Raw genomic sequence first — 25,939 nt, forward strand, 5'->3', positions numbered from 1 at the left:
CGTGTGTGCGTGTGCGTGTATAATAAAAATAAAAGTAGAATAAAATAGAGAATTAAAAAAAATTATAATAATAAAAAGATATAATTAATTTTTTTCTTTTTTTCTGCAAATAGTTATTGATTGTTAAATCAGTTTTCTCTTTAGTTTCTTTTTTACTTTTTCATTTTTATCGGCTGAATTTTTTAGTTATATTAACGGATGATATTAGCTGAATGATAAGACTATGTCTTCTGCCAGCTCCGGTCGAAACAATTAATATTATATTTTTCTGTTGTAAAAACATTGTAAAAGCTTTTTTTTTTTTAATGACGAAATTAAAAAGAAAAAAAAATTATTTTGATGGTGTGATTTTTTTGAAGTAGGTTGACAAAAAAATATATATGTATATACAAATATAAGCTTTATTGAATTCCTACAAGATTTGTTTTGTTTAGGTATTGCAATCCCGGAGGTTTTTTTCAATCCCGGAATTTCGAGATTGAAAAACATCAATCCCGGGATTGAAAATCAGCTTCAACATCTTAAGTAGAATAAAAACAGTACGTTTAACTAAAAATATATTTGTTAAATGAATTTAATTTAACATGTTAATTAAATTTCACATATTAAGTAATGTTAAAAAATTATGTTAGAAATAAGGAGATATATTGCGACTTCAGGAAAGCATATGCGACTTCAGGAAGCATAACGCGTCCAAAGTTTCATCGCCAAAGCGGTTACGAATTTTTGTACTGAACAGTCCACTCTTTCTAAATAATCGCCACGTGTACCCCCATTTTCAAATAGTGTCATTTCTTTTTGAATTTTTGATGACAATGTTTCATGTCTAATTGATTGTATTGGTGATTGTCCTTCTTTAATAAGACGATCAAGTTCCTCTTCAATACTTAAAATATTACTTTCAGACTCAGATGCCATTTCAGGTTCCTCAATCAAATCCAGCATGTCAGACTAAACTGATGCTCTTACCAGAGCAGGATTGGAAGCATTTAATCTTTCCTGCAATTCTACCGAAAGTTTTTGACATATAAACTAAGAAGGCACTGTAGTTATTTCTTCATCGACTTTAACGGGGCTTCGACCGTTATGCAGGTATTGTAGAAGTCAACTCATATCGGTTTGGCGTTCATGCATGCGAGTCGTTAAAGCTCTACGCATTTCTTTGCTTGTATTATTTTCAGCATCTTTTAATTTTGTAAGCATAAAATTAATAGCAATGTTGGCTGTAAATAGGTTAGAATCTCGAGGACATATTGCTTCAACCGTTGCTTTAATGGGAACTAAAGTTGTAATAATCTCTGATAATATTGTCACTTTATCATGTGACAGAGCTATAGAATTATCTTGCACTGGGTAAATATCAATTAATGATTTTTCTATACAATTTTATACTTTGTAAAATTGTTTAAGCATTAACAGAAGGCTGCTCCATCGTTTCTTGCAGTCTATTATTAAAGACAGTTGTTTTCCAAATTCAGCCTTAATATATTTTTTTAAGATGTCGTTCTTGGTAGGTAGTCGTCTAAATTTTAGCATTAGTTTGCGTACTTTTTTCAATGACTGGCCCATAATGAACTTCATTTAGTTCAATTTTAGGTCTTATATTTTCATGATTGTAGTCCAACAAATCTTCCTCGATGTCCTCATTCTCGGATGAATCACTGTCAGAAAATTCATTGTTAAAATCTGGCTGATTTGCATCAAATTCTCTCTTTTTATAAAGAACATCAACTACAGCAAGTTGTATGCCTTAAGCAAAACATAGTTGTTAGTTAGCAGGCAGCAACCTGCCAAATTTTTTCATAACACTAGCTTCGTCGGTCATCATAGCCACAATGTCGCTGTGTAGATGAAGAATATGGCCTTTAATTTTTTTTTCTAATAGTTCAATGCACTTTTCTGCTGGTATTAAACCTGCTATTCGCACTAAACCTAACCTCCAGAACTAAGAGTTTTGTCGATGAACGTTAATATTCATGTAGCGACGATTTCGAAGTGACGTCCATTCATCAAAAGACAAAGAAAATCTCTCTGCTACACCGAAATCCGTTTTCTTGCGCACTTCAGTTAGATGAATTAAACCTAATCTTATTTTTTTGCTGTATTCTACTACATGATTACGAATTGTGTTTACTGACATTGGTAGATTTCTGAATTCTATAGCAGTTAGAGCGGCACGTAAGTCTGTTGAAGAACAAATCATACCCAGCCGGCACAAAGACGTCTATAAGACGTCTAACGGTAACTTAAGTAAGCGTCTGAAGTACGTCTTAAGACGTCTATTTGTTAACACCTTTGAGACGTCTTGTATAGACGTTTGTAAGACGTATTGCGACAGACGTCTGTAAACAGTCTAGTATTAGATGTCTCATTGACGTCTAATTGAAAACTCGCTTGAGCGTCTAAAGAACGTCTATTTGTTAACACCTTTAAGACGTCTTGCCGAGACATCTATTAGACGTTCTCTCAGCATTTATAGTAATACATACCGAATCGACTAATAAAACAGACTTAATTATATTTAAAATCATATTTTATATTTTTTTACGTTTAAGATAATTAATAAATAAAATGTAAAAGGAACTATATATCTACAATAAAAAATACAATATCAATATTATTTACGACTGTCATCTTTTTTGCTCGTTTCTAAGGAGGCTCTAAACAACTTGATAAAATTCTTTTTCCGTCATCTTTAGGTACTTGAGCGTCACTACTTTGTATATTGTTTTGTAGGTCTCGGTTCCGCCAAAGGTTAACTCATTTTGGCTTGTTCATTTCACCCATTTCATGACAAAATCGGTAAAAAATCGTTTGATTATGTTCTTGATCATATCTTTGTAATCAAGCCCTCCTGTAGGCTTTTATTGTACAATCTAAGAAGTAAAAGTCACATTTAACTAGAAGTAGCTAAGTGTCCGAACATACACACATGTGTGTGTACCGACATTAAATAATATCGATATATCAATCTTATTTTTTCATCTAGGAATGAATCCAATTTCATATTTTCTTAAACAGGAAAAACTCGTCTTTTGATTTTATAAATGTCTAATAGAGTTATTGGAGATTGTTAAGAAATTAAAGTTGTTGGTAAAGATAAATAATGGATATATCGCTCATCCATTTAACAACTTTTTTTTGAAATGCCAGAACTTGTTGTTGAAAACCTAAAATAAAAAAAAACAATTTAATATACTTTTTCTGTTTATCATTAAAAACTATAATAAATAGTTCAAAAAATTTTGACACAACTTATACAATATTCTCAAATTATTTAGTATTAAAATTTGGATTTAAAAAAATCTAAACATCTAATACTAAATAAATTGAGCTCTCTACTTTTTAACTTTATCAACTATACAATAAATAAATTATAACCGACAATAAATAAATTTAAACTCACAATAAATAAATTTAAACTCACAATAAATAAATTTATAGTAAAATAAAATAAATCACCTTTGTAACTTAATTGATAATTAAAAATTTAAATAAGTAAATAACGCAAAGCATTTGATATACGATATGTTAAACTTGAATTTGAAATTTGAATTAATTCATCTGAAGTAAACAACTTTGCTAAAATGGAAAAATTTAAACAGTTTTAAAATCATTGCAGAAAATTATGAACATTAGTTCAGTTTTCAGAATTGTTATTGTGCAATACCAGAGTGTAGTAATTGTTGGCTTCACCACTTTTTACCTTTGCATAATACTGCTGCGTTATTTAATCATTTATACATGGTGGCCACCTACATTAAAAATTAAATTCTTTGATTTTTTCCAGAATCACAATTGAATTTATATTTGCTGACAAACAAAATAAAAATAATCGATAAAAACAAACTGTGAAAAAAAATTTAATAAGTTGAAAGTTTTTTTTGGTTTGTTCTGAAAATAATTTAAACTCCATAAATTTTCACTGACCTAAAACAAATTACCTGATTTTAACCTTTCCCTGATTTTTAACATTTTGACAACCCTGTGATACCACTACTATATAACAAATAACGCCACATGGGAATTTTACAAAACTTTTATTTAAAGTAATGAAATAATTACCATTTATGATAGAACTTTTTTGTTTTAAAACCTTTTGATAACTGGTGGTTCCAATTGAATGGTGTTGAATCGTCAAAATCATTGCAATCACTTATTAAATGTGTTTTTCGCTTCCAGTGTGAAGTATTATTATTTCCAAAGGGCTTTGAATTTGTATCATCATGAAACACCAGTAAATCAATTCCAAGTTCTTAACACTTAATCTCATCGCCATTCTTTTCTTTCTCTTTTATTCCTTTATCCTGAGATCTATACTCACACTCAGTTTTATCAGCTACAAAATATTTTTAAACTATTAAACTAATACAAATATATAGATACATATGTTATGTTTGAATTAATAAGTAAATATTAAAATAGTAAATTTAAGTAATTGACCATGTGTCAACTTTATTTTTAAAATTGAAAAAGGTAGCCAATTATCACTTGAAAGAATATTTTTACTCATTGCTTTTTTCCATGAAAATCCTTTTGGTGTCCAACGCAATACATCTGTTCAATCAAACTATGAGGAATAGCATCTTCAATTACTCAAGAGTGTTCTTTCCGTACATAGACCACATTGAAATATTCAAAAATTTGATAAATAGGAAAACCTGTAAGAAATAGCAAATTTAAATTTTAATAAAAATATAAGAACTAATAAAAAATAAATTGAATTAAAAAAGTATTATACTAAAAAAAAAATAACCTATCAATTATATGTAAATACCTAACAATCATAAGCAATTATATTCAGGGATGTATATTCTAGGGTTCCCCAGAATTTATACCCCTGAATATAATTTAACTTTTCTGGTTTGAAATAGACACTTAAAAACTGATATTTGATTCTATTATAATTGGAATCAGTTATAATAGAATCCAAAATGTTAATAATAATAATAACAATGATAGTAATAATAACAATGATAACAAGAGGATGAATATCAATAAAAACAACAATTAAATTATTGATAATTTTATTACTATTTGTAAAATTGATTATTACAAAAAGCAAACAAAATATTAAAAATATAAAATCTCAAAAAAAAAAGATTTATAATATTTTATATAATATATATATAACAATAAATAAAAACAGAAAAGACAAATAAAACTTTTAAGTAAAAGTTTTCTCAACATATGAGTTATTTAAAAATCCTCATTTTATACAGTCAAAAATAAGGAAGTAAAAAAACAATACAAATTTTTTGTTATAATAAAGTAATTCCATCAGTTCAAATAATTGAAGTACTATTTGTATTTTAATACATCACACACATTTACAATTTTGACACTAATCTATATAAAGGAAGACATTAAACATTATTATGTTGCAATAAAATACAATTAAAAGGTATATATATATATATATATATATATATATATATATATATATATATATATATATATATATATATATATATATATATATATATATATATATATATATATATATATATATATATACATATATATATATATATATATATATATATATATATATATATATATATATATATATATATATTCTACAAATAGAACACTCAATGTTTTTAAAAAACAGAGCAATAATAAATTAAATTAAAGATAATTTATATATATATATATATATATATATATATATATATATATATATACATATATATGTATGTATGTATGTATGTATATATATATAAAATATATATATATATACATATATATATATACATATATATTATATGTATATATATATATACATATATATTATATGTATATATATATATATATATATATATATATATATATATATATATATATATATATATATATATATATATATATGTATATATAAATATATATATACATATATGTATGCATATATGTATATATATATATATATATATATATATATATCGTTTTATCTTCGAAAGATACATTAAGGATGTTCTGAAAGCATAACTGTCTTTATAAGCATCATTTCTTTAACCGTAACTGCTTTGATCACAATTTTACTTCAGAAACTATGTAACTATCGGCCTATATCCTTGTAACTATCGGCCTATATCCTTACTCTCAAATATAGGTAAACTAATTGAAAAATTTATGTATAACAGGCTGCTCAATTTTTTAAATCTATCAGATAGCTTCTATAGTCTGCAATTTGGATTCCGAAAGAAACACTCTACTAACCAAGCACTCATAGATATAACTGAAACCATACGTGAGGCTTTGGATCAAAAGCAATTTGCTGGTGGAGTATTTGTTGACCTGCAAAAAGCTTTTGATACTGTCAACCATGAAATTTTATTATCAAAACTGTATCATTATGGTGTAAGGGGAATTGCACTGAACTGGTTTAAGTCATATCTAAACCATCGTCCACAAAGTGTTACTATTGGTAATATCTCATCCACTACTAAGTTTACATCTATAGGTGTTCCTCAGGGTTCAACTTTGGGTCCGCTTCTTTTCCTTATCTACATTAATGATTTAAACACTTGTATTAAATACTCAAAGGTGTATCATTTTGCTGATGACACTAACCTTCTGATTGTAGATAAGTCTTTAAAAAAGCTAAATAAGTACCTAAATTATGACCTGGCATCACTGGTTCAATGGCTGCGATCAAACAAAATATCTTTGAATGTCAAAAAAACTGAATTAGTTCTATTTAAACCTCAAGGCAAAAAAATTACCAAAAAACTTAATTTTAGAATTAGTGGTCAAAAACTAAATATTGTAGATAAAATAAAATATCTGGGCATATTATTAGATGAAAATCTTTTGTTCATTCAACAAATTAAGTCCATATCAAACAAATTAAGTCGAGCAAATGGAATGCTTACCAAAATAAGGCATTTTGTGAATTACGAAACCCTTGTGAATATTTGGCATGCTATTTTTAACTCCCACCTACGCTATGGTTGTCAGATATGGGGGCAAAGTCCATCCATTTATAAAAAAAACCTTATAAATCTCCAGAATAAATCTTTAAGAATAATTCACTTTCAACCTAACAGTTTTAGTTCTGACATACTGTATAATCTTTCTAAAATTTTAAAGCTTGACGAACTTATCTACTTATCAAACTGTGTTCTTGTATGGGACATTGTCCACCATAATACGCCTAGCTGCTTCACTAGCTATTTTAAATTCACAAATGATGTTCATAGTTATAAACTTAGGTCTGTATCTTATTGTAGTCTTTCTATGCCTTTAAAACAAACACACAAGTATGGCATAAAGTCAATCAAGTATCAATCAATTCTATGTTGGAACTCTCTTCCTGTTGAAACTAAAAAAATATTCTCCAAAATATCAAATAGAAATGCCTTTATAACCCATGTAAAAAACTTTATCTTCAGTAAAAATTATCAATGAACTATCAGTTATGCAATCACCCCCTAGTTATTCTCTATAACTAAATTTTTAATATAATAAAAGTAACATATATAAATAAATGAAAATATAAATAAATGAAAATAACTCATAAATAAAAATAAAAATAAGAATAAAAATATAAAACCAAAAATAAAAATAAAAATATAAAACCCATAAAATAGAAATAAAAATATAAAACCCATAAAATAGAAATAAAAATATAAAACTCATAAATTAAAAATAAAATAGAAATAAAAACATAAAACTAAAAATAAAACATAAAAATATATAAATGTTCATTTAGTCACAATCAAGTACCCTCATTTTCATCATCCTGTAAAGTTATATGGCTCTAAAATTTGTGGCACTACTAAACCATATAACATGTAATAAATAAACAATAAACTATTTTCTATGCAATCGTCCCGCTTAATTCTCTATAACAATTTTTTTTTTTTTTTTTTTTTCTTTTACTTTAATTCATATTCAATTTTTCTATGCTTGAAAAATGCTGGATCACAACAAAACTCCTATGACTTCTACTTCTTTGACTCTACTTCCTTTATTTCCTTCTTTTTATTGTTATATTTTTTGTTATTGATATTGTTATGATTTTTATATTTTTTATTTTATTTTTTTTTTTTTTGCATTATCCTTATGATAATCACTATAATATATATAGATAAATATATAGTAAAATATATACCTATTTATAGTAAAATATATAGATAGTACTTATTATATTACTCTATTTAATATTATTATTACTATTTATCACTATTATTATTACTATTTATTTTTATTTATTTTTTATTACTTATTATTATTATCATTATTATTATGCTATATTTATACCATCATAGGTCTTTACGCGTCATCAGTTTATAACTGTTTGTAAATGTCCCGCACGATTGTATATATATACAGTTATTATTAAAGTGAAAATATATTGATTTGATTTGATTTGAAACTTTTCTATTTAAAAAACATGGCTGCCGTTTCTTTCACGCTTATTTAATTTTGAATGAAAGATGAATGGAAAAAATCATTATAAACTTCAAGACGCCTTAACTTTAGACGTCTTGAAGACGCAGTAAATATAACATTTTAACGCGCAAGAAAAAATACATCTTCAAGACGTCTACAAGAGAGCGTGTCTAAGACATCTTTTATTGAGACGTTTTGAAGATGTCTCAAAATTGTCTTAGACGTCTATAGACAAATGAGTATTGAAATAGACGTCTAATAGACGACTTGTGCCGGCTGGGTATTAAATGAAAGCCCGTCAGACGCCGTTAATCGAGCAAGTGTAGCAGGAAGTGTTTTATCTTCCGTCTCATAAATCGAAAAGTATTCTGATAGTGGTTTAGATTTCTTTTTTGATGGTTTATCTGGTGTACATTTTCCGGTAATATTAGGTTGGGGTGGAGTTTCGACCTTCACATTATGCACCGACAACATGTGTGTGTGAAGTCCTTTTGTTGAGCCACCACCAATTTTTAAAATCTTCTTGCAGTTTGGCAATTTACACATCGCTGTTTGGCCTTATTTATTACGTAGAAAATATTTCCAAACAGCTGAGTTACTTTTAATTGTAAAATCCACATTAGGGTTGCCAGACGTCCGGTTTTTACGAAGGAGAACAGAGTAAAAAAATTTATTTCTACAGGTTTGGCGCTGTATTTTCCTCCATAAAAACCGGACATCTGGCAACCCTAATCCACAGACGACATGTTGATTTAATTTTTAATTTTAAGATTCTACCTTATAAGAAACGCGTTTTTTTCAATTTAAAAAAGCTGACAATAGTAACTAAGCTATTAAAAATTATTAACAATAGTAACTAAGGTATTAAATAATCTAACTAATTTAACGCCGGATATTAGACATTAAAAATTTTAATGTCTAATATCCGGCCCAAGGCACAGTGGGCTGGATATTAGACATATGGTGGACAAAATTATTTTGATCTTTTATTTTTTTACTAAAACCCTTTATATGTTCAAAGAATCACTTTTTATTAAGATATATTAACTTTTATTATAAATTTTAGTTAGATAGTTGCCAATACTAAAAATTATTTAACAAACTTTATAAAGCTTTAAAAACACGGATTTAAATTTTTTTAATTTCAAATCGTATAACTTCTTAAAATCGTGAAACTGAATAACTCTTCTGGTGAAATAAACTTAAAATAAAAATTGATGCTACAAACTTTAAAAATAAAAATGCGCACTTACTTCGGAAAAAATGAAAATTTATTTAGATTTATCACCAGATTAAATTCTATTACCGATATTATTATATAATCGATTTGAAATATATAAATAAATATATAGGAATAAATGAAAAATATAAATAAGTGAATAGATTTCAAACTCTATGATTGATATAATTACATGTTCACGACGTTTTGAATAGATTATTTATTATCTCTAAATATAATTATGTATTACTTGTATTTTTAATATACTGGCCGCAGATTCGTGAATTCATGGTGATATTACAACGTTTTTACTATTATAAAGTCTACTGAGTTCTAAAGGTACTATACAAATAATCAACAGGCACTCTTCATACGTCACTACTTTCATTTTAACTTACTTGTTTGTAAACACTATATCCTGTAACACCATTAAAACCAGCCTTGCTTATAAACGTTAGTTTAGTTAATTTCTTAGCATTGTGATTAGCACAGTAGCTTGAATATCATATAGCTTTTTAAGAGTGTGTTTTAGATGATCTTTTAGCGATATTAGTACTGATTAACCATCTATTTGAATGTTCTTGGGATAGCATTTAGCTTTTGAAGATCTTATACCATTATATAAAGGGTATATGGCAGGCGTTTTTTTTCAGCGCCATTTCTTAGAAGCTGGTATGTTGATTTTGATATATCACCATTAATAGTTAATGATAAAGTTTCATCAGTTGAATATATCTAAGCAGGTTTAATGGGATTTTTATTTCAAGTTTTAGAAATTTTTGTGCCAGTTTCGTACTCAAACTCACTTCTTAGTTTTAATTTTATTGCATGAAGTAATTTATAGCTAAATAAAATATTACTAACATTCTTAGGCTTATTCTTTTTGTTCTGTTACAAGCTTTTCAAACGAGCCACATTGTTTCCCAACTTCATTAACTGATGACAAAGCATTTAATGTACCGTAGGTGTATTGAAAAACTTGAGCTAGCCAATTTTCATTACTTCTCTCAAAATGAGTATTATCATTGTTTGCAGCTATTAACTTTTTACATTATAATTTTATAAAGTTTTTCCCTCAGAATCCTCTAGTTTAATATCTGCAGAAACTAGAACAGTTAATTTCAATGAAAAGAATGGTATATCATTAGAAACTAGTTTATTTTGTTGTAAAAGTCCGTAAATGTCACCAATTTATATTTTATTACTAAACAAAAAAACAAAAAAATTGTTAAGTAAACAGTGCAATTTGTATTGAATTAAATAACAAACAAAATAACATGAATTTTAGTTTACAAGAAATAAAAGTTGATTTCAAGCAAATGACATAAGTTACAAGTCATTGTTTTAAAATGTTAAAGAAACCCAAAAGGGGAAGTTAGGGGCAATGTATTTAATTCAAATTTGTTGTATACATATTACATTTACTAGATCAAGTATTTAATATAGGTTCTCGTAGGTTCCCTAAATTATATGACCCTTTTTGTACAAAATAAAAGTAATAAATGTTAAAAGTTCACCTCGTTATTTTAAAACCAGATTAAAAGTGTATTATAAAGACTGATCTTTACTTTAGATTTTTTTTTCGAAAAGCTTTACTGTTAAATATTTTAAATGTATAAACTAATTCCGTTAGCTTATAAAATTTTAAAAGTTACTGTTTATTATAGCTATGTATAAAAAAAAAATTTCACGCTTTTTAAAAAAAAAAAGTTTTTTATTATACATGAAACCGCAACTAATTTTTGTCGTTTTAAAAGATACTATTATACTCAAAACAATTTTCAAAACTTTAAATTAGAGTATTACAAATATGTTTTAATAGATCTATAGTTTGTCGTCTTTGGGAAGAGCGAAAGAAAAAAAGTGATTCTTACGCCAACACATACGTCACTTTTAATTACTCTTGACTTTCGTCCAACATTTGCGTGTTGGACGAAAGTAAAAACCATTAATTTAATTACAAATAAATCGTTTTTAAAAAAAAACACAAAAACGCAAATTTAATTGACCAGAATGTTTTAAAAACATTCTGAATGTTTTTAACAATATAAACAATGTTTTTATTTTTAATTTTTTTAATAAAATGTTTTTATTTTTAATAAAAACATTTCCTTGCCTGACTCGCAAGGGAGTACTGCTACATCGACTGACAAATAGCCTGACTCGCAAGGGAGTGCTGCTACATCTACTATCTTTTAGCCTGACCCGCAAGGGAGTGTTGCTACATTGACTGAGGGTTTGGTTGGGGCAGGCAGTCTAACAATTAATAAAGAAAAACAATTCCGATCTTGCGTTTTAATTTTTACTTTTTGTCAACAAAATATGGAAAAAACATTCGGGCAACATCTACGGGTTGTATATATATGCTTTTGAATATAATAAATATTTTTTTTTTTAGGCTTTGTCTACCACCTGGCCCACTGTGCAAAGCGACATAGAGCGAAGATTTTTTACTTTTGTTTTTCTCTAAATAAATCTTTTTCGATATCGTATTTTATTGTATAACTGAAAAATACAATACTTTTTACAATTTGATACCAAACAAAAATTATTTTATTGATACGCAAAAGTTATTTTTATTTTAATATATTTTTTCCTTACGCTTTGTTTTGTTCGATCTTAAGGAGTCCTTAAGATCGAACAAAACTTGCAGCGTTGTTCGAATCATCGCTTCCAACAAGGCTGCAAGCAACCACTAATTAAAGTTGGAAGTTACTGGAAGAGAAAAGATGAAGATTGTAGAGCAAGATAATGATTGACAGACGACTTAAAGGATTGCAAATTATATGAATCAGGAAAGCAAGATGAAGGAAGCAAATTCCAAAGAACTGATGTTCGAGGAAAAAAACTAGACGAATAAGAGTTTTTGGAGCACTTAGGAACAATCACAGAAAAAGGATAAGACTTAATTGAATGACGAGTAACACTAGAATGAATTTTAGTTGATGGCACAAAATACACTAGCTCTTTAGAGCAGTGCTCATTATAGTATTTGTAGAAAAGAGAAAGAGAAGCAACATTACGACGGTGTGATAATGGTTGGAGGTTGGCTGCAAGAGCAGGCCCAACTATGTTTACAATGCGTTTTTGTCTAAAAGAGAAAGGGCTTCATTAGAAGATCCGCCCCAGATATGGCAACAGTATTCCATACAAGGTCGGATTTGAGATTTATAGAGATAGAGAATAGAATCCGAAGTAAGCAAGTGTCAAGTTCGATAAAGAGATGCAAGCTTAGCAGGTGCAATTTTGAAACTGATTTAATATATGGTTTCCAAGAAAGATCGGTTGTAAGAGTTAATCCTAGAAGATGAAGAGTGGATAACTCATCAAGTACATTACCGTTCATAAATATAGGAAGATCTTAATTATTGCGATAACAATTGGCTGAAAAAATTGAGTTTTATCTGTATTGAAGTTCACCAGCCAATGTGAGCCCCATGCTGTAGCAGAAGTGAGATCCTTTTCAAGCTAAAATGCCCCCTCCAAACAATAAGAGAGTGTTGGCTTCTAATCACGACAAGAATAATTAGTAGTATCATCAGCAAACAATGCCACCTTAGATGTGAGAATATCTGAAAGATCGTTAATGTAAATTAAAAAGAGTATAGGGCAAAGGATTGAACCTTGAGGAACCCTTAAAATTACAAAATAAGAAGAAGAGTGCTGTCCATCGATGACAACTTTTATACTACGATTGGAAAGGAAGGATTCATTAATCCCAAAGATGTTGCCAGATACACCGTAAGAAGAAAGCTTATGGAGAAGACCAGCATGCCAAACTTTATCAAAAGCTCTTGAAATATCAAGAGCGATGGCCTTAATCTCTCCACCTTTATCTAATGCACGATAAAACCTATCGGATATTACTGTTAGCAAATCAGCTGTAGAGCGAGAAGATCGAAATCCATATTGATTGTCAGAAAGTAAGTTATTAGATTCAAGATGAGAAATTAAGTGTTTGTTAATTAAAGATTAAAAAACAATTCAAGACAATAACAGGTATGTTGTCCGGGCCACAAACTGTAGAAGAGTCTAAGCAAGAAATCACTTTAGATACAGAAGCTGGAGTGATACGAATGTCAAGCAATGGATCAACCTGTTTGTTGGCAATATCAGGTTGAACGCAACTGATGGAATCAAAAGATGATATTGATGAAAAGTTTTTAGCAAACAATTCAGCTTTGTCTTTAGGTGAGGTGACAAGGTCTGAACCATACAAGAGAGGTGGAATTAAAGATTTGCCCTTATTATTAATACTATTAAAGATTCTCCAGAAGTCAAGAGAACCTGAATCCAAGAAGTTATGTAAGAAGCACATTTGTCAACAGGAAAACGAAAGATTTCAACCCAAGGGCAATTACGAATAAAATCACGGAAAGAATCCCAGTCAGCTTTAGGGTAGTTGTAAGAGGTATAATAATAGGGGGATTCAAGTGATGAAGAAGAATGAGATATTAATTTTAGAGAGATCAAACTGTGATCAGAAGTACCTAAGGGTGAATGTGGAGAAACTGAGCACTGACTAGGATCAGAAACAAGACATAAGTTGAGTAGAGAAGATAAATGATTCGGGTTGTCTGGAAAGCGAGTTGGAAAGTTGACTATTTCAGTTAGGGATTGAGAAAGGCCAAAGTTGTGGGCTTTAATGCCTGCAGAATCACTGACACTAGAGCCAAGCCATTCAGTGTGGTGAGCATTAAAGTCACCGACAGCAACCATATTAGCTGATGGATAAAAAGAGAGGGCTTGGTCAATATGATCAGAAATAACATCAAAAAGAGTGCAGTCTTGAGATGAAGAAGAGCGATATAGTACAAAGAGAAAGGCAATAAAGTGAAGTGGTGCTAAACGAAAGCACATGAAAGAATAGTCTGTGGATTCAAACCTAGTTTCACGATAAATGGGTGTATTTTTACGAATGTAAATGCCCAGGCCAAGCATGTGACTATTGGAGGTCTTTACGAGTTAAAGGAAGGTAACCATCAACACTAAGATCGCAAGATGAGACAGCTGAACTCAAACTAATCTCACAAAGAGCAAGTAGGTAAAGTAACGAAATGCTCCAAATGTGACCTCGGCAATGCACACCAAAAGTACAAACAGGAACACCATTTATGCGCAACATGGCACTGTTAATACTTTGATATTTTTCAGCTGTTGATGGAATCAGCCTCTCTGAGAGCTACCACAGAGTTTGGGAAACCTGACTAGCAGCCGACCTCAGAGTTGTGGAGCTGTGCCCTCATTAGGAGGTAAAAGAATGAGTTGCTTAGTCATAAAAACAGAGACACAAGCAAAATGCATTGAGTCAAGAAGACCCAGCATTCAACATCCTAAACTGAAAACAATGTATTAAAAATACATCTGTGCCTGCCTATTAGATAAAGAAGGGGTGCGAGGCTGTTAAACAGATAGAATCTGTTTACTTCTTAAGTTTTTGCCTAGGAGGCCTTCTATAAGACAGTAGCCGGATGCATTTAACATCTGCCCAAGTTAGACATCCCCCGGATTTTAGGATTATAAAAAAGGCAGGGATCCCGGAATTGCAATCAATAGTTTTGTTCTATTAAAATTCATTAAAACGATTTGAAAGAAAAACCTTTAATTTGCATGAATTATTGAAAAAAGGAATAGTATAAAATAATGGAAACAAACAAAACGCTATTGTAAAAGTTGTAGTTTTATTATTAAAAATTTTGACCAAGGAAAATGCTGTACAATGAGTAAGTTAAATATAATTACAAGCAACATCTTCTCCAAGATAATTGCATATAGTATCTTCCTCATCTTTTGTGTCTTCTATAAAAGAGTTGATAACTATACTTTTTAAAAAATCAAAACGAATATCTTGATCCTGGTTTACTCCTGCATAACATGGGCGAGTACGCAACCATCAAAACTTAAAAAATTTATAGTCTACAAAAACATGCTAGCTGAATCATTTACTCTAAAAATAAGCGTGAACACGCCAAACCTATAATGAAAGATATGAAAATGATGGACGTTTTTGAAGTAAATATCTATCAGCATTTAATTTTTATGTATCGATTCAATAATAATCTCTCTCTTGCAAACTTTAATAACAAGTTTGAAATAAACATAAATGAAAACTATTATCTAAGAGCAAATATTAGTAACTCATATAAACTGCATCAAAACTTCAATAAGTATGCTGAATATAGCATTGCATATCGAGGACCAAATATATGGAATAGTTATCAAAAAGGATTCAAATGTATGGCAGAGTCATTAAGTTTATTTAAGTTTCTAATAAAAAAGGAGATTTTTAAAATTTGAGAATGATTTGCGCTTAAAGGGATCACCAAGTAATTTTAATTATTTCAGTATTTATTTTGTTTGACTTTTTTTGATTTACTGCTTAACGAAGCAGTTTTATGCCCATTAGGGTTTTTAATTTAATATCTATATTCTATTGAAAATGTATTAAGGGGCTCTATGAAAAGATTGCGATGACGTATTGTCATTTTCATCTTATTTGAGCCCCTGTCTGTTTAACTCTTTATTTTATAAAGTTCATTGTAAAAAGGGAAAGTTTATATTTTATTGTATATACAAAAACGGTGCATGTTGACAAGATTTTACTGTCTTCTTTGTTCTACCGACCGATATATATATATATATATATATATATATATATATATATATATATATATATATATATATATATATATATATATATATATATATATATATATATATATATATATATATATATATATGTTGATTATTTATTGTTAAACAGCAATATATATATATAAAGTTGGTCTTAATAAGCTTGGATGGATGGGAAAACTTACAAAAACTAATCAAAGTCCCCTCCCGTGTATTAGACGCCTAAGAGTAGATATAAAAAAAGTAAGTTATATGGTCTGCGTTGATTACAAGATTTAATGCTTATAATTTAGAAATAAATAATAAATACCACCTTTCCTTTTTTTTTTCTTCTTTTCTTTGCATTTTGCAGTGATAAATTTTAAATAATTTGATGCGCCAAGAAAATGTGCGCTCATAATAAGTATAAACAGACCTTTCATTGTTTGTTAAAAAAACATAACGTCACTTATCGCTTATCTAATTGGTTTCTGACTTAGCATGTTTTAACGTTTTGATATTTTCCTTACCTGTTTTTCGGACAAAGAGACCTTTTAATAGAACTAATATTTAAATAGATGATAGATTTCAGTATATAGAATATAGAAATGGAATTAACTCGAAAAAATATTTTTTTTGACTTTGCAGATGGGCTCGAAAAAATATTTTCTTTGCGCGTTTTGCAGATGGCCTCCTCATATCATTGAATCTTGCACTTATCTATAAATATAGATAATCTGTTTTCTCGTATAAAAAATGAGTTGGATTTCTACTAATGCTTGACATAGTACCAATAGTCTAAAGTAAAAAAAAAATTTATCAATTAAATCAGATTCAATTTTGTTTTGCTTTTAAAAATGCAAGCAAGAATTCTATAGCCCAATTTGTCTATTTAACAAACAAAAATTATTGTAAGATTTTTTATTGCGATGTTAAATTTAATATCCAAATTTGTTTAAATCAATGTAAATATGAAAGAGTGGCATGTAAGAGCAGCTGAATTAATAATATTTTGATATGCGCATATTTGCTTTAAAATATGTAAATAATATAACAAGTTATAACAAGATCTACTACGTTTAGTAATTTTTTACGTAAAAAGTATACCTAAAAGACATTATTTGAAGCTTCTCTAACTTATTTGTTTGCTAACTTATTAGAATCCAACACTTTTAAAACGTAGTTTAAAGTTATTATTAGAGATGCCGCGAATATTCGGCAACTATTCAGTATTAGGTGTATTCGGAATACTTTATACTATTCGGTATTCGACCGAATATTGCAAATTATTCGGCCGAATACCGAATACGGAAACATGAAGAAAAATTGTATTGAAAAGATTACTTTACTAAATATTACTATAAATAATATAATAAACATATTAATCAAATAATAAACAAATTATATATATATAAGATTCTATTAATCAAAATTTTTTTTAATTTAAAACAAGTTTAATACTTGAAATTTATCAGTGGTAAATTATGATGAATGAAAACAATTTTTTAGGCATTTGTTAATAGCAAACGACTCCGCTTTTCCTTGTAAATTATACCTGGTTTTAAAAATTACCGCTCACTATATGCGCTACTGCCTGGATAAATAAATCTTTGCAAATTATGCTACGCTTGGATATTGTTTTAAATTAGCTGACCACCACTTGAAAGGGTCTGATTTCCAATTTAGGCGAACAGCTTTCATGAATAAATCAATTTTGTTGGCTGTTGACATCTTCATTTTAATATATCTAAGAAATTAGTTTTGAAGCGCAGAAGAAGAAAAGTTACAACCAGATGTTTGTCATTTTCATTAAAATTGAAATGCGCTTTAAGTGTAAATTGAAGCAAAGATCACATTGTTGATAAATTCTGTGTTCTCTGTACTATCTCTTCCTTTCCCAGGTATTTTAACAACGTGACAACATGTGGAATTACCTCAGAAATGCTAAAAATACCGAAAAATTCCAAGCTGGTTATTTTTGTAATTTCTTTGAACGATTTAAGAAGTTTAATACATTGTTGCATTAATTCCCATTTAGAAGGTGTAAAATTGTTTAAAGAATCATGATCAGTTATGTACAATGAGACAGCTCGCTTTCGCTCTAATAATCGCTCCAATAAATAGTACGTTGAATTCCAACGTGCTACGACTTGTATAAACTGGTAGTCTGGCAGTTTAAATTCTTGGCGAACTTATTTTAGTTTTTATTGTGCTATACAAGAGTGGTTAAAATGGGTGACGATTCGTCTTGCAGCAGCTACCATTTGTATTATTTCTATTTGAGAATTTAGCGATAAATTGGCAGCCAGTTGTAGTAAATGAATAAAACACTTGGCAGAATAGTATTCTGCATCTCGTACATCTTTTATCATATTGGCTTAATTGTCATGGACAAGAAATGGATCTTGCTATTTGTAATGCTCCATCTTTTTGCAATAGCTTTGAGTTCTTTTGCAAAATTGGTACCAGTATGTGAACCAGAAAACGGCTTCATTGCCAAAAAAGCAATGAAACCATTTTCTGGTAAATAATTTGTTTTATTAAAACATATTTACTTAGTTCAAATATACGTAATAATTTTATTTACTTGCTTTCGTTCCTTCTCCACCACGCGAGATCTTGCTTTTACACAGCAAACAAACTGCTAGTTTACGTTCTTCCCTACAAACTTCATATTTCCATATTGGTAATTTTTATTAGAAGATGTCATTTTTAAAGCTTTTTTCAAAAAAAAAGTTTGAAATAGCACAACTTTTGTAACATATTGTAGTTTTTCGCATGCAAAACGACAATCTGAAACTGTCGCCCGTGAAATTTTCTTAGTGAAACCGAATATTCGACCGCTGAATATTCAGCTATACGGCGCAGAGTATTCGGTATTCGGCAAAATCACTATTCGTGGGATCTCTAATTGTTATTACAATAAAATAGTTTTTAACTATTTTATTTTATTGTATTTATTGTATTGTTATATTGTTACCATAAATAATGTATATAAGATTTTATTACTAATTTTACTTTTACAAATATTTTTGTATTGTCACATTTCAACAAAGCAAAATCAAATACTAAATCATGTTTTAAATGCATGTTAATTATAAAACATTGTTACTTTATATTTTAATGATAATTCAAAACCAGTTTATTAAGAAAAATCATACATTACTTATTTGACTTTTGTTAAGTCACCGGCCCACTGTTTGATGGTTTAAATAAGATTGCAATAAGCATACTTGTATTAAGCTATTGATTTTATTATTGGCGTTTTAATATTTATATTGAATGTTCTATATAATAGTGAACGGTAATAATAACGGTTCTATATAATAGTGTTCTATATAATAGTGAACGGTTCTATATAATAGTGAACGGTAATAAATATAATAGTGTTCTATATAATAGTGAACGGATTTCGCAATTTACAAAGAAAGGAAAAGAACTACGGACACTTTGAAAAACTTGTATAACTATTTTTAGAAAGGATTTGTAATTACTCTATTTTGCGTGTGTTCACTTTGATTTTTCCATGATCCATTTTTGTTTAAATATCCGTCGATCGGTTTAATGCCTTAATAAATTAAAAAAAAAATGTTGGGGCGTTTATTTCAATGACGTTTATGCAACAACAATATTATGTTTTTTATTTTCCTAAATCTTCTGGATTGAGCGTTCGGTATGACTTCTTATTCATTTACAAAATCCCGTCTCGTTTATAATCTTATTATTTTTAAGTATGACCACCTAGATTATCAACAATATATTATACTTATTAGTCATGAGCACTTTATTATTAATTGAAACAAAAAAGTAACCGATAGCTTCAGAAATTCGTGTTCTGCAGCACGATGTGATAAAGAAGCGACTCAAACTATGATGATATTATTTACTTATATGCTTCCTACGGTTCTCTATATCTTCCTACGGTTCTCAGCGACTATAAATATTTTGTAATAGAATATTAGAATGAACTCAAATCCGTTGGCGATGCAAATAAAAAAATATTATATATATTTTGGGCAGTTTTTTTTTGTAGAATAAACTCAATATTCAATGACTTTATATATGTATACAGAAATAGAAATGTATTAAAATTTAAAAAAGGTTGAGTATAGCTTCAATTTACGTATAAAAATATTAACAACATTAATGAAATATTGGAAATTTGAATAAAGTTTTCTATTTATATTTATTATTAAATAAAACTAATTATACTGTGTTAGACAGTGTAGAATTTATTGTTTACATTAAACAGTTTTAAAAATATGCTAATGAGCATGAAATTTTAACTGCTTTGTGTTAATTCAAACTTTGTATTACGCAGTTAAAAACTATGTTGTTTGTCACCTGTTGGCTATCCTTATTTTCATATTTTTGCTTAAGCAATATGAAGCATTAGTTTTTATTTCAATTAATTAATAATTTTAGTAAAAATGCTAATTCAAATTTCATGCATAACTATTTCTTTAATAAAATTTTGGATTGTATTCCCTTAGGTTTTTTTAGGATCCATTGTTGCTTTAATATTCATCGAACGGCTTAATGTCGTTTTAAATGATAAAAAATGTTGTAGCATTAAATTTAATGGCATTTATGCAACAACGATACTATAGTTTTTTTTCTTATATCTTCTGGATTAACCGTTTGGTATGTGCTTCTTATTTATTTACAAAGCCCATCTCGTCACCTACACAATCAGCAATATGTTATCTGTATTTGTCATGAATACTTTATTATTAATTAAAACGAAAAAGAAACCGAGTAAAAAAAAAAAAAAAAAAAAAAAATCTGTGTTGCGCAACGCAATGTGGTGGAGAGGCGGCTTACTCAAACTAAGTTTATATCAATTAGGGGTCGTCCATAAAGTACGTACGCTCATAGGGGGGAGGGGGCAGGTCTTCAAAAAGCGTACGAAAGCGTATGGGATGGGGGGGGGGGGGAGGGTTCAATTTAAAAGTACGTACTTCGATTTTCTAATTTATCAAAATTAACCAGCTAATCAATAGAAAAGTTACATTCTGACTAAAGATTCTAGTTTGCCAACATAAAAAGATGTATGGTATATGGAGTAAAGGGTATAGTTTTCCTCTATGCACACACATGTATGGGCGCCCTCAGAATTTTTCGATGTTCCAGATAGGACACTTTCACACATCGTGCAAACTCATAACTTAAGTTTGTTTATACCTATGCCAAATGAGGATGTCTTGCAAAATATCGGGATGGCGCAGGCCTGTGAACAATAAGCCTTAAAACGCTTACCCTCCCGACCCCCAAAATGAGAGGGGTGTAAATTTTGCATGGTCATAACTTTTTTGTAATTTACAATGATTTTCTACAAAAATTAAACTCTGTCGATAAATTTAAATTTAGTTTTAGATGTTAAAGTTAAAAATTTCGCTACATATTTCCCTCACGTTTGGGCAGGGAAGGGGGGAGGCAAACGCTTTAGGGCTTTTTGTTCCCAGGCCTCCGCCATCCAAATTTTTTGCAAGGCCACCTCATTTGGCACATTATCAAACTTAAGTTTGCACGATGTGTGAAAGTGTTCTATCTGGAACATCAAAAAATCGTGAGGGGGCCCATGCACACATGCCACCCCTAATATACTGGCCCTGAGTAAGACCTGAGGGCCGTGGTTGATGGGACGGAGTCACCCCCAAAAAAAACGTGTCAATGGCGTCTCAAAATCTTCCAAATTTGACCGCTAGGTTTTGCTAAAATAAAAAGTTTCTTAAATTAGCAAAAGGGCACAAAATTTGCTGTTGCCCCCTCCCACTGGGTTTTACCCTTTGTTTTCAATATTACTGATCTCACGTAAGACCCGTTTTTTACTTACTAAAGAGAGGTGCCTGAAAAAAACGTCCACCTTAAGTATAGTTTATTTACATCTGATTTGTTATTAAAACAAAAAAAAGGTTTACATGATATCGCCGGGAATCGAACCTGGAACTTCGTCGAGTAATTGCGCCGCATTACCCTTTCGCCCAAACACGCAATAACCGTTGAGTATTTTAAATTTATTTAAATTATTATTTGCAAATATACTTAAGAGCCATTTTCTGATAAAATCAGGCAAAAGTACTGTCGGCTCAAAAGTGATATCCTTTAATCGTGCTCAATTTTATATACAGTAATGCTAATAGGGTGAAAAAGAAGCCTGTAAATTTTTTTTTGTTAAATATTTCTAGTTCCTAAGTTATGGTCGCTCAAACTTTTGCTTTTTTAATACTTGGAAAGTCACTTTTGGGGTTTTACGATTTTTAAACTAAGTTTAAAAGCAATGAGACCACTGCACCCTAAGTTTCTTTTCATATTATGGAAGTATAGGTAGAACTTTCAAAAAAAAAATCAAAAAACCTGAGGACAACCCTTCCTTTGTCTAAAAATCATAAGCTGAAATTACACATTTTTGAATTTGGGGTCTACTTTAAATGCATTTATCTCGGAGCGTAAAAAGTGCCCGCGACTTATCTTACTCTTTTTTTAAAGAGTATCTCATTGTTATTTGAATGGTCTAAAGAAACTGAGAGGATGTTGTTTACAAAAAAACTTATGAGTCATCAAAGTGTCAAAAAATGTTTTAATTAGCGTTCAAATATCAGCCATTATGGAAAATGAGAAAGGTCCTAAGATTGAAGATACAGATTTTATATTACTCCATATTACAATTTTTTTAATGCGAAAAAAAAACTTAGGGGGTAATATTTCATTGCTAAAATAACTCCACCACAAAAAGTTTAATTTTTTATATATTAAAAAAAAAAACCCGAATGTAGCAGCAGAATTAATCAATATATTATATGATGTCCTTATCTTATTTTGTCATTGTTTGCGTCATAAATCAGTTTTACATATTCTATATCTTTGATTTTAATGCATTGTTGCTTGAAATGCCTTTTGGGCTTTTTCAAATTGATCATCCATAAGCTAAAGGTAGAAGAACTCCACAAATGATTTCACTGTCTTTGTACTTTATAACATCAGGAAAAGCTGGCCATTTAAAAAGTTTCTTGATTGCAGAAGCATACTTCATACAGCTCATCATGTAACCATCACTGAGAACCTAATATGAGTAATGATTTTTCTAATTTGAAAAATAGTTTGAAAAATCTGATTCTCATTTGACAAAAGTAAAACTTCGTTTAAACTTAGTGACACATTCAATATGATCAAATAATGCTTAAAAAAAATGTTTTTACTTAAATGAAAAACCTTTTTTTTTAAAATTGAATAAAAAAGAAGTACCTCATTTGTAATCCCAGTATACCAATTGCCCATATAAATAACAACAATCCAATCGTTTTCATGCCATGCACCAGATAAATCAATGGCAATGCTTATAAATTCCTTTTCAAATTCTTCATTTACTAGTTCTTCTTGATTTACAAAAAGAAAAATATAAATATTTATACAAACACTTGTACAAATATTTATAATTACAAAATAATATTAAAATATATATTAATGAGAGTAGACATAAAAATTATTACCTTGATCTGCTGTCTCTTCTTCTTCTTCGTTATCCGCATTAGTACTACCAACATCTATTGGTTTATTTAATCTTTTGTCTTTTTTTAGCCTACTCCAACGTGAAAATAGTGATCTTATTTGCTGAGTTTTACGAATTCTGAAACTTGAACCTCTTTTCTTATCAAAAGGTGCACCTGCTCCGGGCTAAACTTTTTTCCAGATACTTCACCTTCCATAAAGAGTTTATATAATATATCTTTTTGTCTCATACTATACCGGAAGGTACTGCGTGTAGGTAAAGCCCAACCTTTAACATATTTGCTAATGTCAGAACATTCTTCTTCAAATACCTCCTGTTGTGAGTTTGGTTTATAACTATGTAAGTTTTACTGAACTTGCATCTTCATTATGAAACTCTGTCTCACGTTATCCATTCCTGAAATGAAGTGCTGATAATGTGTCTTCCCGACATCATGTGTTCTTCTAGTTCTTGTGATGTATGGAATGATCCACTACAAATTTACTCAGAGCAAAAGTGAAACAAATTTAGTGATCTATCTTTGCGAAACTTTTCCTTCATATTTTTTTGTTGGTTAAATTACTCAAAGCAAATATTGGGCAGTGGGAGATTTAGGGTAGGTCGCACTGCAGTTAAACTTAGTTTTGTAATATCATTTGCTGCGTTCAAATAAATTACACAACTCTCTATTCTGGTACTTCAAAAATAAATATTGCAACATAGAGAAACCATTCATAGCTGCAGCAGTAATATCATCCAGTCCCGCTAAATATTTTCGTTGAGATGGTTTAACAACATGAAGTATTCGTCACAAACTGCTTTCCGATAATGGAGAGTAGTTCTCACTTCTGCAAACTTCATTATAAAATGCAATTGTATGACTCATTTTAGCTGTCAAAACTGCACGAGATATTTTATATACGTCATTTGAGTCAAATTTAATTTTTGTGACTCCATATGCAACATCTTGAAGAAGGTTGCTGTTAAATATGAAATCGAGAAAATGTTCAGCTTTTTTCTGGTCTAGTCGATTTCGCGTAATTTCTTTTTCGACAGGAATAGTTATACCTAAGTTAGCATTCTTCATTTTTCGTGCCTGGTCTATATTGTATTTGGAGCACCCAAAAACTTTCATAAGTAACTTCTTAGTAAATTTTTCATGTTCAATTAAACACAGAGCAAAATGTTTACCCATAGAGTCACTTTCTTCATAAATTTTAACAAATATTTTTAGATCATCAGGTACTGCATCATTGTCTGAAGTTTCCAAAGATCTATTTAAAACAATTAAGATAAAGTCTTCACTCTGATCTGGGGTAACAGCTTCAGCGAATCTCTTTGCAAGCTGTACCTTGGCTCTTTCAAATTTTCAGCTATCATTTTATTCTTTATCTGAAACTGAAAAAAGCTGATGTGGAGTGCTTCTGATAGGTTGTTACCAGTAGATATAGCACCTTGTAAAATTTCTTTGGGCTCAAAATCAAAATCAGTTGTGTCCTCAACTAACTCTTCGTTAGTGTTAGTACTTGTTTTAGTTTGAATAAGAATGCGCTCTGACTTAAGGTAATTGTGACAAAATACGGAACCTACAGGAACATTTTTGTTGTAATGTTTTGAAACATTTGTTGACATATTTATTGAAACACTTCTTACAGCTGGTGATTTTACCAACACTTAGTTCATGCATTGGATGACAGCATCTTTTTGGAGGAACCCAGCCAATACCTTGAATTTTAACAACAATCAAAATTTAAAATATTTATTTTAAAGTTTTAGTAATTAAATTTTGTTGTTGTTGAAATACGGTTGTAAACAAATTCTTACCAAAGTTAAATCTATGGTAAGGACATATATAGTCGTTATCAGAAAGTGATATGCACCCTCCGTTTTTTATAAGAGACTTTTCCAAAGTCAGATCTTGTATCTTGAATAACCTTTTTTCATTGAAACGAGGATATGGTCCACACTTGACATCATTAACTTTGCAAACATTTTCAACAACAACCTCTTGCTCTGACATACTTTTTGCAACTAAGTGTTTTTTTTTTAATTGCTTTTAGCATAAAATGCTCATTCTCGGTTATGAATAATTCAGAAGTAAATGTTCAATAAACATCAAGTTAAAAATGTTTACTGGAAAAAAAATTTTTTCAAGTCTACAATCGTATAAATGAAAAAAACAAACTGGAAAAAAACTTTTTTCAAGTCCACAATCGTATAAA

The 25,939-nt window shown here is 29.3% G+C and overlaps 1 long non-coding RNA gene across 3 annotated transcripts; it reads right to left on the minus strand.

Moving 5' to 3' along the window:
- Positions 1–2,515: 2,515 nt before the first annotated feature.
- Positions 2,516–16,649, minus strand: LOC136089228 (uncharacterized). 3 transcript variants are annotated; one of them, XR_010642872.1, is made up of 3 exons: positions 16,563–16,649; positions 3,463–4,661; positions 2,516–3,170 (listed from the first exon to the last, which is right to left on the minus strand). It is a non-coding gene; the product is annotated as an uncharacterized LOC136089228 (long non-coding RNA). The 3 variants fall into 3 exon arrangements; XR_010642871.1 differs by lacking the exon at positions 16,563–16,649 and adding an exon at positions 8,266–9,036; XR_010642870.1 differs by lacking the exon at positions 16,563–16,649 and having other exon boundaries at positions 3,463–5,183.
- Between the last annotated feature and the right edge of the window lie 9,290 nt (positions 16,650–25,939).

This window comes from Hydra vulgaris, chromosome 13 (genome assembly GCF_038396675.1).
Source record: "Hydra vulgaris chromosome 13, alternate assembly HydraT2T_AEP".
Classification (NCBI taxonomy): domain Eukaryota; kingdom Metazoa; phylum Cnidaria; class Hydrozoa; order Anthoathecata; family Hydridae; genus Hydra; species Hydra vulgaris.